We start from the raw sequence: 14,122 nt of genomic DNA, 5'->3' as shown, positions 1-14,122 counted from the left end.
CATATCCTACCTACGTATCCTACTTTGTATATCACAAATAAAACCACTAGTGCAATGACCAAGGCTTGTACTTCTACAAGTATCAAATAAAGCCTATGATTAGCAATGATACCAAGCACTGTAGGTGGCACTTGGTCAATACAATCAGTGGCAATATTAAAACATGTAAGATTGGTATTTTATTTGTGACAAGTTTGAGAGAGCTTTTCTTCGCAACACAAATCAGTTGTGGTGAGACATTACAGGAGAAGAGCTTTCAGTCAATTTAGGAATATAACACTTTCGCATAATGTTAGAAATAAGGAAGAAAATCAAACCTAATCCAAATGACAATCATCTATCAGAGGGAGAGAGAGAGAGATTTATTATAAGGAATTGTCTCACAAGATGATTATGGAGACTGTCAAGTCTTGAGACCTGCACTAGATAAACTGTAGATCAAGTAGAACTGCTGGTGTAGTTCCAGTCTGAAGGCTGGCAGGCTTGAGACCCGGGAAGAGGAGATGTTTTAGTTTGAGTCAGAAGACAGAAAATAAAATGATATCCCAACTCTAAACAGCCAGGCAAAAAGAGTTCTGACCTACTCATTGGAGCATTAGTCTTTTATTTCTACTCAGGCCTTCAATTGATTGAATAAGGCCCACCCATATTAGGGAGAACAGTATGCTTTACTCATCCAGAACCATTTTTACAGACGTACTCAGAATAATGTTTGACCAAATATCTGGGCATCATGTGGCCTAATCAAATTGACACATAAAATTAACCATCATAGGGAGTATCAGGAAAAAATAACCTATAGAAGAGTAGCTGCCAAGTTGTAAATGTGAGACAGGTACTACGTGCTAGAGGTGCACAGGTATGCTGGCACATGGGTCATATAGATTGAAGATCTCTACATATTTTACAGGAAAGTCTCCGTATCTTCTCAAGATAGAGGCTACATATTATTTTCTTAAAAGAAAGAACTGCATTCCTAGTTTGTTAAGTTTTAAAAGGCACTAATACATGCTGTCATTAAAAATAACTAAATGTGAATATTTTCTTTGGATCTCTTCATTTTCTCTTGTCTTACTATTCAAATAAGAAAAAAAATTCAGAACTCAGATAATGATAATCTTCCATTTTTACTCTTTATAAACTGTGAATTATTTAATGTATTTAATTCTACTTCACTCTTATCTATACCACTATACACAAGAACAGATAATCAACATTAAATTATTCACACCAGAAAATCTTTTACTTTAGCTATAAATGTGAACATAAAAGGAAAGAGCAAAATATACAGGGAAGAACTAAGGCTATTGTGCTTGTGTACAACTACTTCATCATTACTAAATCACACTATTTCAATTTAAAGTAATTTACTAAAATGATTAATTACCAATGTCATTTGATCCTGGTTTAAATTGTCTTCATGAACTTGAATATGATTTATATCCTCAATTTTCTTTTCCTACTTTGAGATTTTTGTCTAATTAGTGTTCTCTGGAGCTGCTCTGATGCGATTTCTAAGAAATATCTAGGATATATAATATATAATAAAATCATCATTACCTTTTAATAATAAGAAAGATTTAAATAATTTAAAAAATTCTAAGTGATTAAAAATGTAGAAACTAATTTGTGCTCAATGATAAGCCTGGAAGCTAATTCTCAATTTCCTTCAATTGAGAGAGGCATTTTGTGTCATTTATAGACATGTTGGCCCCTAATGGATATTTCTCTCTTGCTCCTTGGCTCACAGTGATCTATACCAAAGAGAGATGGCAGGAAAGATGGATGGACTGTAGTGTCAGAATTAGTTCCTACTTGTACCTAAACTCTCCAGTAATTTTATTGCTGGTGATCTAATTTACAGTTCACTCTATTTTCTGGATTTACTTCCACTCATTGCTTGACTTTAATGCAATATTCAACCTACATTCTCAGATCTAAAATTTTTGTTTTCATGTGCCTGATTTCAGTCAACTTAATTCCCCCTGGCACTGCATCTCCAACCAGTGTTTTCAGACCTTAATTGACAACCTGTCATTCCCCGCATCCCAAAGTTTATGCCACTATTGTGGTGGTCAGCATAACTTGGAAAGGTCTAGGTTTAGAAAGCAAGTTTGGTCATACTCATTTTTAAATAAAACAATTTTTATCTCCCCTTCAGGTAACCCCATATGGTATTTTGCAGTCATCACGACTGAGCTGGGATAGTGATTACATGACCCTGTGTCTGGCAGAAATAATTCACCTAGCTATAGGAAAGATACACCTGCACAGAAACTGTAATATTCACCTAAACCCAAAAAGCAACTAAGGAAAATAATAGTGATTCCCCTTTACAAATTGTGAATAATCTCAATTTTTAAGGACATGTGTTTCTGAAAAGTATGTTGAGATTTTTCTTGAGCAATATAAAGTACTGAACATGTGACACAGTGATATTCCATAAAACATTGTTATTCTTAGCAGAACTACACATACAACTAGAATGAAAGAGCTAGCATGTCAATTTATGTGATATATTTGTTTCTTACATGTCCAGAGTTAGACTTCATAGGTATATTATACAAAATACCTTATGATTGGCGATCTGTTAGAGGAAATAGCAAAAAGAAAACCCTGGATGAAACCAAGCGATCATATTCTTGGCATATTGGCTCCAAGCAACTGATTTTTATGGGAGAAAATGTGTCCATCCATCCATTCATCTGTTCATTCAAGCCCTAGTACATCAATTCAATAAATACTTATTGAACACTTACCTTTATTCTAGGAATATGGAAGTAAAGAAGAAGGACATGATGTCTTCTTTTTTGTTAATTTTTATGCTTGAACAAGAAAACACGTAATTATTTTTAGTTGAATATTGAAGCAGGAGATTTTATTCTCAAAAAGAGAAACAATCATTCGTATTTCTCAATTATCAAATCTATATGAAGAATAAGTAAGAATTAACTGGCAAGAAGGTATGGAAGTGTTCCAGGAAAAAAAAAAAAAAAAAAAAACATGTTGAAAGGCTCTGAGCTAAAACAGAGCATTATATTGTTGAGAAATGAACAAAAATGTAGCAAGTGCTTAGAGAAGAAGGTGTAGAGCAGAGTGAGATGAAATAAAAAGGCAGGTGCCAGATCCTGCGTGTTCTGATAGGCTATTTAAGGATAGGAAGGTAAATCATTGAAAGATGAAAATAAGGAATTGATCTAACCATGTCTGTTCAAAAAAGATTCCTTCACCTGCAAGTACAAGGAATGCATTAGTGAGTGGCAAGATTGGAAGTTGGGAAAACAAGTCAGGGACTATTCTCATAGTTCAGATGACATACCAAATATCTTGGATTAATGTGGTAAAAGTGAACACATTAAAGAGATAGTTAAGGGGTCATGTCAATAAGAGTGATGATTGAGAGAGAGGGTGGTGCTAATTAGTATGGTTAAATATGGATCAGTTCCATTACTTCCTGTTTGGTCTCTATATTTGTAGTCTTACTCCATTCTAATGCCTTCTTCAATGAGTAGACTGATTGATGTTTTAATGAAAATGATGCTGAAGCATGTTAAATATATTCCTTTAAAACAGTCCTCTCTGTTTTAATAAAATAAAATTAAAAACGTAATTTGACCTCTAGTTATCTAGTTCTCCATCTTCCAGCCTCATTTCTCCCTACTCTTCCCCATTACACTAGGTTTCTATGAATGTTTTAGTGTGGTCTCTTCCAGGATTCAAGATCTCTTAATATTCTTGCCTCTCTCCCTTTGTTTGGCAAACTCCTATAAGTCTCTCAAGTTGTACTGAAAAGTTACTTTCTCAGATGGGTCTCCTCTAAACTCTCAGGCAAAGTGATTCTTCTTATGTATTTTAATAGCATTTTATAATTTCACACACCCACCCCAAAAAAAGGTGAGTATTCTTACAAAACTATATGTATTTTGCTTTAAAATTTCATAATATTCCCTATATTCTGAAAGGATATATACCCTATAACAACTATGTATTTTGTTCACTTGTATATGTCATGTATATAAAATATATTTATTCACTTAGGCACTTCTCATATAAACTTGAATATATTCTATCAAAATAATTTACTTGGAAGCATGAATTTCATTCTTCTAATCCCATATTTCATATCATTATAGTGATCAGATTTCCTTAGTTTCCCTAGGCTTGGTCAAAAATGGCAAGTGATTTGCATTACTTTATATAATGTTTATTTTAATTATGCCACTAGTGGCCTCTAGAGGTTTTACAGTTCTGGCCATTCAAAAAGGTAAATTAAGTAATTTTTATCATTTCCTAATCTGCTAAATCCCAGTTATATTTATTATTTATTATTGATCAATAATAAATATTTATTATTGATGGTTTATAGTATAAGTGTTGTTGAGGAGGTAGGAAATATGAATGTTGTTACTAATCCTCAAGACCTGCTGGCTAATATTTTCTAGTACTTTGTTCTCCATCAACCTATTCCTGAGTCTCTGCATCTAAAACACAGTGCCTGCTATTCTCTTAGCCATTTGTCTTCAGTAAGTGTATCCAGTGGCAGACCATAGATTCAGGGTGAATTATCAGACCTGGGAAAGCCCAAGGAAACTAAGAATGAAAAACAGAATGAAGGGCAGAATAGCTAGTAATAAGGTGACCTATGTCTCACAATATTATATAGGCATTTTATATGAGCTCTTATATTTCATGTTCTATCATATTTTTGATATTTTCAATTCTACCCCACCTGCCCATCCTTGACCTAGATGTTTTGTTATACATTAGGCAAAATTAAATTAAAATGCATTTTCCTTTAAAACTTGAATTTGAAATAAGTTCTTATAGTATGAGTTATAAGAAAATCTCAAAAATTTATTTGTCTTTTAATTCTATTTGAAATAAAAAAGCTAAATTTGACTATATTCAGATACTCATAGAGGAATTCATAGAGCAAAGGTGTTGTGTTTCTCTTAAGATTCTCTTTATATTTACATTTCAAGGTTATTTGAAACACACAATTGAAGAAATAGGTTGTTAATTCTGCCAAAGTCAGTCAAACAACTTTTGTTACTGGTTAAGGTTCAGAAAGATGTTAAGAAACAATTGCTGACACCCTAACAGTGAGAACAACTTGAATAACTTATGAAGTAATTTTAAAACCCATTTCTTCAAAGGAGAGAAGAGACCCATGATTATTTTTTCCTGTGGTGGAGTGGTTAGGAAAGGAGGAATCTTCCTCAGAAGGGGTGAAAACTTTCAGTCATTCAATGAGCACACAGTGACATCAGGTGAGCTGGCAAGATCCATGCCACATGGCAAGTCAGTATCCACCCATCAACTCTTTCTCACAGGCTTTTGCTGAATGCCTAGGATTAATACACCAAAGGCTGGGCAGGACAAGAGAAATGAGATAAACCTCTCCAAAGCCTTTCTGGCCTTCACTAACGTACAGTGCAATGGCCCTTCAAAAGCAGATGGCAGGCAAACAAGCTATGAAAAATTCCTGAAAAATATCCCAAGACTTCAGTAGTGCAGAGCAGTAATGATTACTGCTGGGGTTGGGGAAGTATAGCTGTGAGAAATATCTCTAAGGCACTTGGGCCTTCAACCAATCCAATACACCTCCTATCAAGGTGAAGACATCTACTTAGGTGCAGGGGGCAGGATTGGAGAGCACAGAGAATTTTGGTCTGAACTCCTAAGAGTCTGGCAAGTGGTCTATAAAGCAAAGTGATATCTCCCATAATTTGAAAAACTGATCCCTGAGCTGAAAGCACAAAGATTATCCTGGAGCTTTTGTAGGGCTAAGATCCCAAGTCATATTGAAGGGAAAGTTCCAATCCTGTATTCAAAATATCTGAAGCATTAATGAAGTGAATTTAAATAAACTGGCAACAAAACCAGAACCTACTTCATCTACAGATCATATTGACTTAATGACCCCTTTCTCCACCATTTGCATCCTGACATAAGAAGGTACTACGGACTGAATAATTGTGTCCTCTCAAAATTCATGTATTGAAGAACTAACCCCTCAAGGTAGCTCTATTTGGAGATGGGGCCTCAGGAATTAATTAAGGTTAAATGGAGTCATAAAGATTAGTGTCCTAATATGAAGAGATACTGGCTCATTTTCTGTCTCTCCACACAAGCAGAGAGGAAAAGCCATGTGAGGACATAGTGAGAAGGCGGTTGTCTGCAAGCCAGGAAAAGAGCTACCAAACACTGATTTGGTTGGACCTTGATTTGGGTAGTCTAACATCCAGAAAATAAATTTCAGTTCTCTAAGTCACCTGGTCTATGGTATTTTGTTATGGCAGCCCAAGCTGATAAATACAGAAGTGTATGTCCTTTCTGTAGGCAAATATTGTTAACTTCATCTCTGCTCTTCTTTCACACACAATGCTCCACTAATTATATATCACCCAAAAAACTTAAGTAGGCTTTAGATGATAACATACATAAGCATGGAAGCAAAAGGAGAGAGAAAACTAGAGATGGGTCATGAAATGGAGCCATCTGGGGCTGTCATTTAGCTGCCTAAATGACTTACACACCTGCCACAAATCTGCTCTAAACATTTTAGGCAGATTTGGTAAATGCCACGATCTTTCTCTTTCCTTTCTCTCTCTTGAAGACTCAGCTCCTAAAAGGGTTTGCTCTCCTTCATATCTGATTATGTTTGATATCAAATTATCTCTCCTCTTGGATGCTTTGTCTGGTCTTGGCACATCTGTTAATGCACTTGCTTTACATTGCCTAGTTTTATTTCCACATTTCACTCTTCCCTCTAGTACTTTGTTTCTTGAGTATAAGGGTCAAGTCTAACTCATCTATTTTTACAAGCATAAAGTTTTAAAAGAATTGACACAGTTGTCTGCACTTAAATTCTTTGATGAAAAATATATCAAAATGGGAACTCTGATGATTGTGCCTAAGAGGATCTCCCATCTGTAAATGCAAGTAGGCAAACTCTCCATAATCTGGTGCTCCAATCTCATGTTCCTAGATAGTGGTTTGCTTCTAGGGTTATGAGAAAAGTTTATGTGTTACAGAAATATGTCAATGAAAGCTTGAAAGAAGGGAAGGTCAGAACACCTGTAATAAACCAGTCTAAAAATACCATAAAGGCACAGGTGGAGATCGAGGTAGATATAAAAACAGGAATAGATGAAAGACTCAAATACTAAAAGTAATGCACAGTGTTCTCATTATTTGAAGTCGGTTATATGCTACACCATCCTTTATAGTTAATGCTCTCTCTGTTCTCAGCTTCTGGAAGAGGCAGCTTTAGTTAGTACATTCCTATTATTCCTCTGGCAAAATATGATTGACTCAGCCATCATCACCAAAACTAAATCCGATGATCTGGGCAGGAAACAATAAAATCTTTTTGACTCTTTCTTGTTAGTCTGACCCTTCCACAATCATTTCCTCCCCTTCCCTTCCCCCCTCCCCCTCCCCCTCTTCCTTTCCTTTTCCATTTTCTCTCTCTCTCTCTCTTTCTCTCTCTCTCTCTCACACACACACACACACACACACACACATTCAAGCTTTCCTCCTTCCACTGTTTTCCTCAAATTTTTGAATAAAGTTATGGGATTAGAGGTGGCAGTGCACAGTGGAACTGAACATTTGTAATGCTGAATTGGAGCTGGGCTTTCACAGTGAACCATTCACAAGATGAGGAAATTCACAAAGCTAGTACAAACAGGAAAGAAAGAAGTGAATAGCAGATTGATTTGGAAAGAAGCAAGAGAGAGAGAAATTGAGATTGATTTTCCAGCCTTGGTGAGACAGGAAATTTAACATATCAGTTTCTACTCCTGTTTGCATAACACAGGACTTGGCTGCATTCGTATTATGACCTTTAATTTGTTTTATTCCTGAGACCTTTTTTATCTCATCTTCCTCTTTTTATATGAGCCAATTTAACTGAAGTTGTTTTCTTGCAACCAGAAGATCTCTGACTTTAAATAACTCAGATTCTCAATGGGTTTATTTTTATCACCAGAATTTTTCATTTTAAAAGTCAAATGTTATATTTCTCCATTATTTCTGCAAGATGGTTTCTGCTTTTTGCTAATATTCCTTCACCATCATGTTCAGGGCAACATAAAGGGAGTATTATAGACCAGATTTTGTATTTCATTCTTCTTTAAGAAAGGCATATTCTTCTATTTGTAGACTAAAGTAGTGAGACTGAGAAAATTGGATGTGGTTTGATATCATAGGAGAATCATATTTCTGATTTTACACTAGCCTTTAAATCATTTGTGGATGTTATTTAAGTAGATAAAAAAGAGCCAAATGTGGTAAAAAAAATCCAAGTTTTCATACAGAATGAAAATAAAGTTGAATATTAAATACATTTACTTTAAGAGATACTTAGAAACCCATATGTTGGATAATTTTACATAGTACAATGCAGTCATTCTAAACCTGATGAGCACACTAAAATTGCCTACAGAGTTTTTCTATTCTCTTTGAAAAACACATATTTGAACTTCATCCTAAGAGTAGTGAATCAGAATCTCGGGATTATAGGTAGTAATGACTGTGATTGCATGTGTCCTTTTGAGAATAGAGCAAAAAGAGCAACAGACAAATAATTTTAAAAATCCCCCAATTTGCAGTGAATAATTGTGTGATCTCAAGAATATTCTCAATCTCCCAGGACCACAATTACCACAAATATAAAACAAGGATATCAATATGACATATACAAAGATCTTCAACCTTCTTCCTAAACCTTCCCGGCTTCTTAAAGCTGATCTTACTGAACTGCATTATTTCCCAGCTATTCAAGGGAAAAATAAAACAAAACCTTAGATGCCATCCTTAATTCTTGCTTCTCCCACATTTTTGTTACACATGTTTTTGTCATATAATAAATACTATTATAAGATTTGGTATCAAAATATATCAGTTTGATGAATTTTAAATTGCCTATTTAAAGAACAAAATAAAACTTGCAAGTTGATGCTCATAGATCTAACCTTGAAACTCCAACTTCCTAGGCTCTGAAAACACTTAGGGTTTAGATTTCAGGGAAAACAGACTGGGGTGATCAATTATAGACTTTCAATAGACATAAAGTTATTTTATTAAGAGATGGGATTTGTCTTAGTCTCCACATTCCCTACAGTAGCCAAACATGACAAACATACAAACTCAAGTCAGGATTGCAGAAGGAAGATTAGAAAGAAGTTTAATTTCAGTCTATTTTGCAGCTGTTTGTAGAACCGGATACATTGCTTTTACTGAAAAAAATATCATTTTATGATTATAAAATTTCTCATCCTATAGTACTGTCATGTGCATAATACATCAAATGGAGGTTTTAGCATCTCTTTTCATTCTTCTACATGATATTTTAAGTGTCTGGATATAAATATATGTATATATGTGAATATGTATATATATATATATATCTGCTATAAAATATTTGGTATACAAAAGAAACAAATGACTACTTGGATAAACTTGAAAGAATATCAGTATACCATTGTAGTCTGAAAGAAACAACTATTCCATAAAAGTTGTGGATGAAAGTAATAAAGATGTCAAAATGCAAGAAACTCAGGTGATTTTTTTTTATACTTACTCCTTCCAATTTTTAAAATGAATTTTATTGTGAAATTATTTTCTTAAAACTCACACATTTTTAAGTGGACAAGTCAATGACTTTGAACAATGTACACACTCATATAACTACCACCTCAATCAGTATAAGAATATTTTTATTTCCTCAGAAAATTTCCTTAGGCCCTTGTTAAGTCAATACCCTTTACCTACCCACAACAAACCTCAGGCAACAAATAACCTTATTTCTATCGTTATAGAATAGTTTTGCCATTTCTAAACTTTCAAGTAAATTGAGGCATACAAACATAGATACCAGGCCTATTTTGCTATTTCAGTCTGCAAAAGTTTGTAGCATTCTTTTACGTTGTTACCTATACCAGTAGTTTGTCCTTTTTATTTCTAAGTAGTGTTCCTTTTTATAAATATAACACAGTTAGGTATGTTTTTCCTTATTGGTAATAGACATGGCTATCATTCCCAGTTTAGGGCCATTATGGATTACAAAGAAACTTTTGTTTGTTTGTTTGAGCCCATTTTTTAGCATTATAAACGTACCAGGCTCATCTTGTACCATCCCTTTCCCATACCTAGAATCAGCCATATCTCCAAAGAGCCCTAATTCCTTTTGTTGGAGAATAATATTAAAAACCCAGATCTGGACACTAGATGTGCTCATTAATACCAGGGTGTCATTTCTCTGAGGCCCCCTCTGCTAAAGGAAAGAAGAAATATATGTGGCATACCAACTTATGTATATATACATATCTGTAAGTAGATATATTTCATATGATTATTTGCTATTTTTATATCTTCTTTTGTGAGATGTCTGTTCAGATCTTTTGTCCATTTTAATTGAGTTATTTTCTTATTGTTGAGTTTTAAGAATTCTTTCTACATTTCTTATATAATTCCTTTATCAGATATATGTTTTACAAATATTTTCTCCCACTTTGTGGCTTGTCTTTTTATTCTCTTAAAAGTATCTTTCACACAGTAGAATGCTAAAATTTTACTAGCTTACTTTATCAATTCTTTTTTTCATGGGTCATGTTTTTACTATTGTATCTAAAAACTTATGACCAAACCCAAAGTTGCATAAATTTTCCTTTTTGGTCTTTACTAGATGTTTTATTGCACTAACATTATTTCTAAGTGACAGATTCATTTTGAGTTACTCTTTATGAAAGGTGTAAGGAAGATTTGTATTTTGACTTTTTTTTGCATTTAAATGTCCAATTATTCTAGTTCTGCTTATTTAAAAAAATATTATCTTTTCTTCATTAAATGGCCCTTGCTCCTTTGTCAAAGATCAGTTGAAGATATTTGTCTCAGTCTATTTCTGGGCTCAGTATTCTGTTCCATTGAGGTATATGTCTATATTTTTGCTAATGCCATGCTGCCTTCGTTACTGTAGGTTTATAGTAAATCTTAAAGTTGGGTAGAGTCTGCTCTCTAATTTTGTTCCTCTTCCTCAGTATTGTGTTGGTTATTCTGAGTCTTTTGCCTTTCCATACAAATTTAAAATCAGTTCCTTAATATCCAAAAGGTAGATTGCTAGGATTTTCATCAGGGTTGTGTTGAATCTGTAGGTAAAATTAAGAATAATTGAGGGACTTCCCTGGCGGTCCAGTGGTCTTTTCAAGTATTTTCCATATTTAATATTTTTTATCTTTCTAATTTCCAATTGTGCTTTGATATAATCTATATATACTTCCTTTTCAGATATATGTGTTGTGAATAATTTCTCCAAGCACATGGCTTACATGTTCATTTTCTGAACAGTGTCTTTAACTGAGCAAATTTTCTAATTTTATGTAGTCCATTTTATTAAACTTTTCTGTTTGTTTTATGGTTATAGTTTTTTTTTTTAATCTAAGAAAAATTTGTCAATGCCCAGTTGCTACAATTTTCTCCTATATTTGCTTCTAGAAATATTATAGTACTTTACACTTAGGTCTATGATCCAATTCAAGTCAATTTGATGTAAAGTGTGATGGTGATGTAAACACTGAGGTTTATTATTTTCCACAAAGTACTCATTACTTCCAACACAATTTGTTGAAAAGATTATCTTTTCCTAACTAAAATGTGTCAGTGCCTCTGTCAAAAATCAATTGATCATATGAGTATGTAGTCCTTATAGGAATAATTACTATCATTTTCTTATGTATTTAAAAAAAATAAATATGGTTTAGATAATTAAAAAAAAAAATTACCCTGATGAATACATCACCAATTGGGTATTTGATAGATGATCATTTTGTTATGATCCAATCCCCAAACTTTTAAATAATGGCCAATTTTTCATATCAGATTTTATGTACCTTTTAAATAATTGTCAATTTTCGTAGTACAGTAAAAAAAAAATTCAGAACTGCTCTTTTTAAAGAGTGGTTTTCTGCTTGTTTATATTTAATTGTCTTCTAAAAGGATTTGACTCATTCACTGAAAGTGCAGTCACTAGAAATATCAATCCTGCTCCTTTTGTGATTTGCTTAGAATTTTTCAAAGCTAATAATAATAATAGACCAATATTATACTTGATAAGGTGAGTCTTTGAAGTTATTGATGATGACTTAAAATACTAGTAATTTTTTCAATGTTATTTTGTCCAATGAAAACAAAGTCAGTAAATAACATATTACTTAACTCAGTACTATTCATTTTCACAAAATAAATTTCACAATATATAATATACTATATTATATAACATATAATATTTATACTGTAGTCTTTCATGTTGCCATCAAAACTCTTAGAATGTTAAAACATCTACTTTCTTAAACCTTTGGAATCTGGCTTCTGCCCCCTAAATTTTACTGAAGTTGGATTTTAAATAATCGTCTCACAATAGGACAATCCAATATTCTCAAAGAGCGTTTACTTTTATTCTGTCTCGGAAACTTTGTAGCCCATCATTTATATCCTTTTGAAGACTTTTCTTCCCTAACTTCAGAGTTGCTGTTCTCTTATTTTCCTTTTCTTTGTTTACCTGATTCTGAGTTCTCTCTGATTTCAATTATTCCAGTTTTCAAAATACAAACCTTCTTCAACATTTTGTGTGAAGCTCTCTTGCCCTCTGTTCCTATGCAATCTTATTTTTGTTCATCTCATCTCTGCCAGTCTTATTCCTAATATGAACTATTATAAAGATATTTTTGTTTCTATGACTCTTATTGTTTTAAATGTAGGTCTACATTTAAAATGAATCTTTGTATATTTGGCTACTTGATCCATTGGCAGCCCAAAATTAGGGTAGGAATTCCTACCAACTCATACACAAATGAATATAACCAATTTCAAGGTACAGTTCTATATATTTTTAGCTCTCTTTTTCTAGGAATTTGAAATGCAATACAAATCTACTCACTATATCAATGAATGTACATTTTTTTACTTTTGTTATTGAAAATTTTAACATTCATAATTCAGAGGATAATATAATAATATTCACTATATCGATAATTACACGTTTAACAGTTATCAGCATTCTTCTATTCTTTGCATTCTATAGCTCCACACCACTGCTCAACTTTTATTATTATTAATTTATTAATATACATGCCTGAAATGCATGAATCTTATATATAAATATTTGAGAAATATATATAATTGTGAAACACATACCCTTATTGTGATATGGAATATTTACTTCAACCCAAAATTTCTCATTTGTTACTTTTCATTCAACCCCAACATTCCCTGAAAATCCACTGTTCTAGTTTTCTTTGTAATTTTGCATTGCTTTTGCTGTTTCAAAACTTCACATAAATTGAATCAAAAGTATGTATTCTATTGTGTTTTACTTCTTAAGCAAAATGTCTGTGAGATTTATCCATGTCACGTATATCAGTAGTTCATTTTCTTTTATTGATGTCATATTCTATTACATGAATATATCATAATTTGTGTATCCATTATTCTGATAATAGATACTTGATTTTTTGCCTGTTTGGGGATATTGTAAATAAAGCTTGTAATTTTTTCATTTGACATCCATGTCTGAAGGCAAGTCCTATTCCTTTATGCTAATGACTTATTTTTTAGGCCACTTCTATCTATTCTGTTTTGTTTATTGATGGCTTTGCCACCAGCTTACAGTCTTCCTATTCTCTTCTAAATACTTTAGAGTAATTATCTTGCATGTATTCAAAGTACATATATGTGATTCATTCAATAACACAAGCTCTTAAATTGTTGACCTCTTAAGTCCCGAAGACCTCAGATCTTCAGTTACTCATTATCATTATGTCACCCTAATGAATATTAACACTGAAATTAATACCTCACTGAAATCAGAAATTTATATATTTAAAATTCTGACCTTACCTATTTATCCTTACAGTTCTCACAACTCAGTTATTCACAATACAATTCTTGTTACCATTATTTGAAAACTACAGCCTTAACACAATTCCTGGGTGTTTCTTCCCTTTGATACCATGCTTACTTTCTGTGGTATATTATTTAAAACATTATCTCCACAGTAGTTTTCACTCCTTAATACCGATCCTGGGTTAATCCAAATGTCTGCCTTTCTTTGTTAACACCT

Source organism: Grampus griseus (genome assembly GCF_964374135.1).
Source record: "Grampus griseus genome assembly, chromosome: 9".
Classification (NCBI taxonomy): Eukaryota; Metazoa; Chordata; class Mammalia; order Artiodactyla; family Delphinidae; genus Grampus; species Grampus griseus.
The sequence above is the reverse complement of the archived record's forward strand: the minus strand, read 5'-3'. Positions refer to the sequence as shown.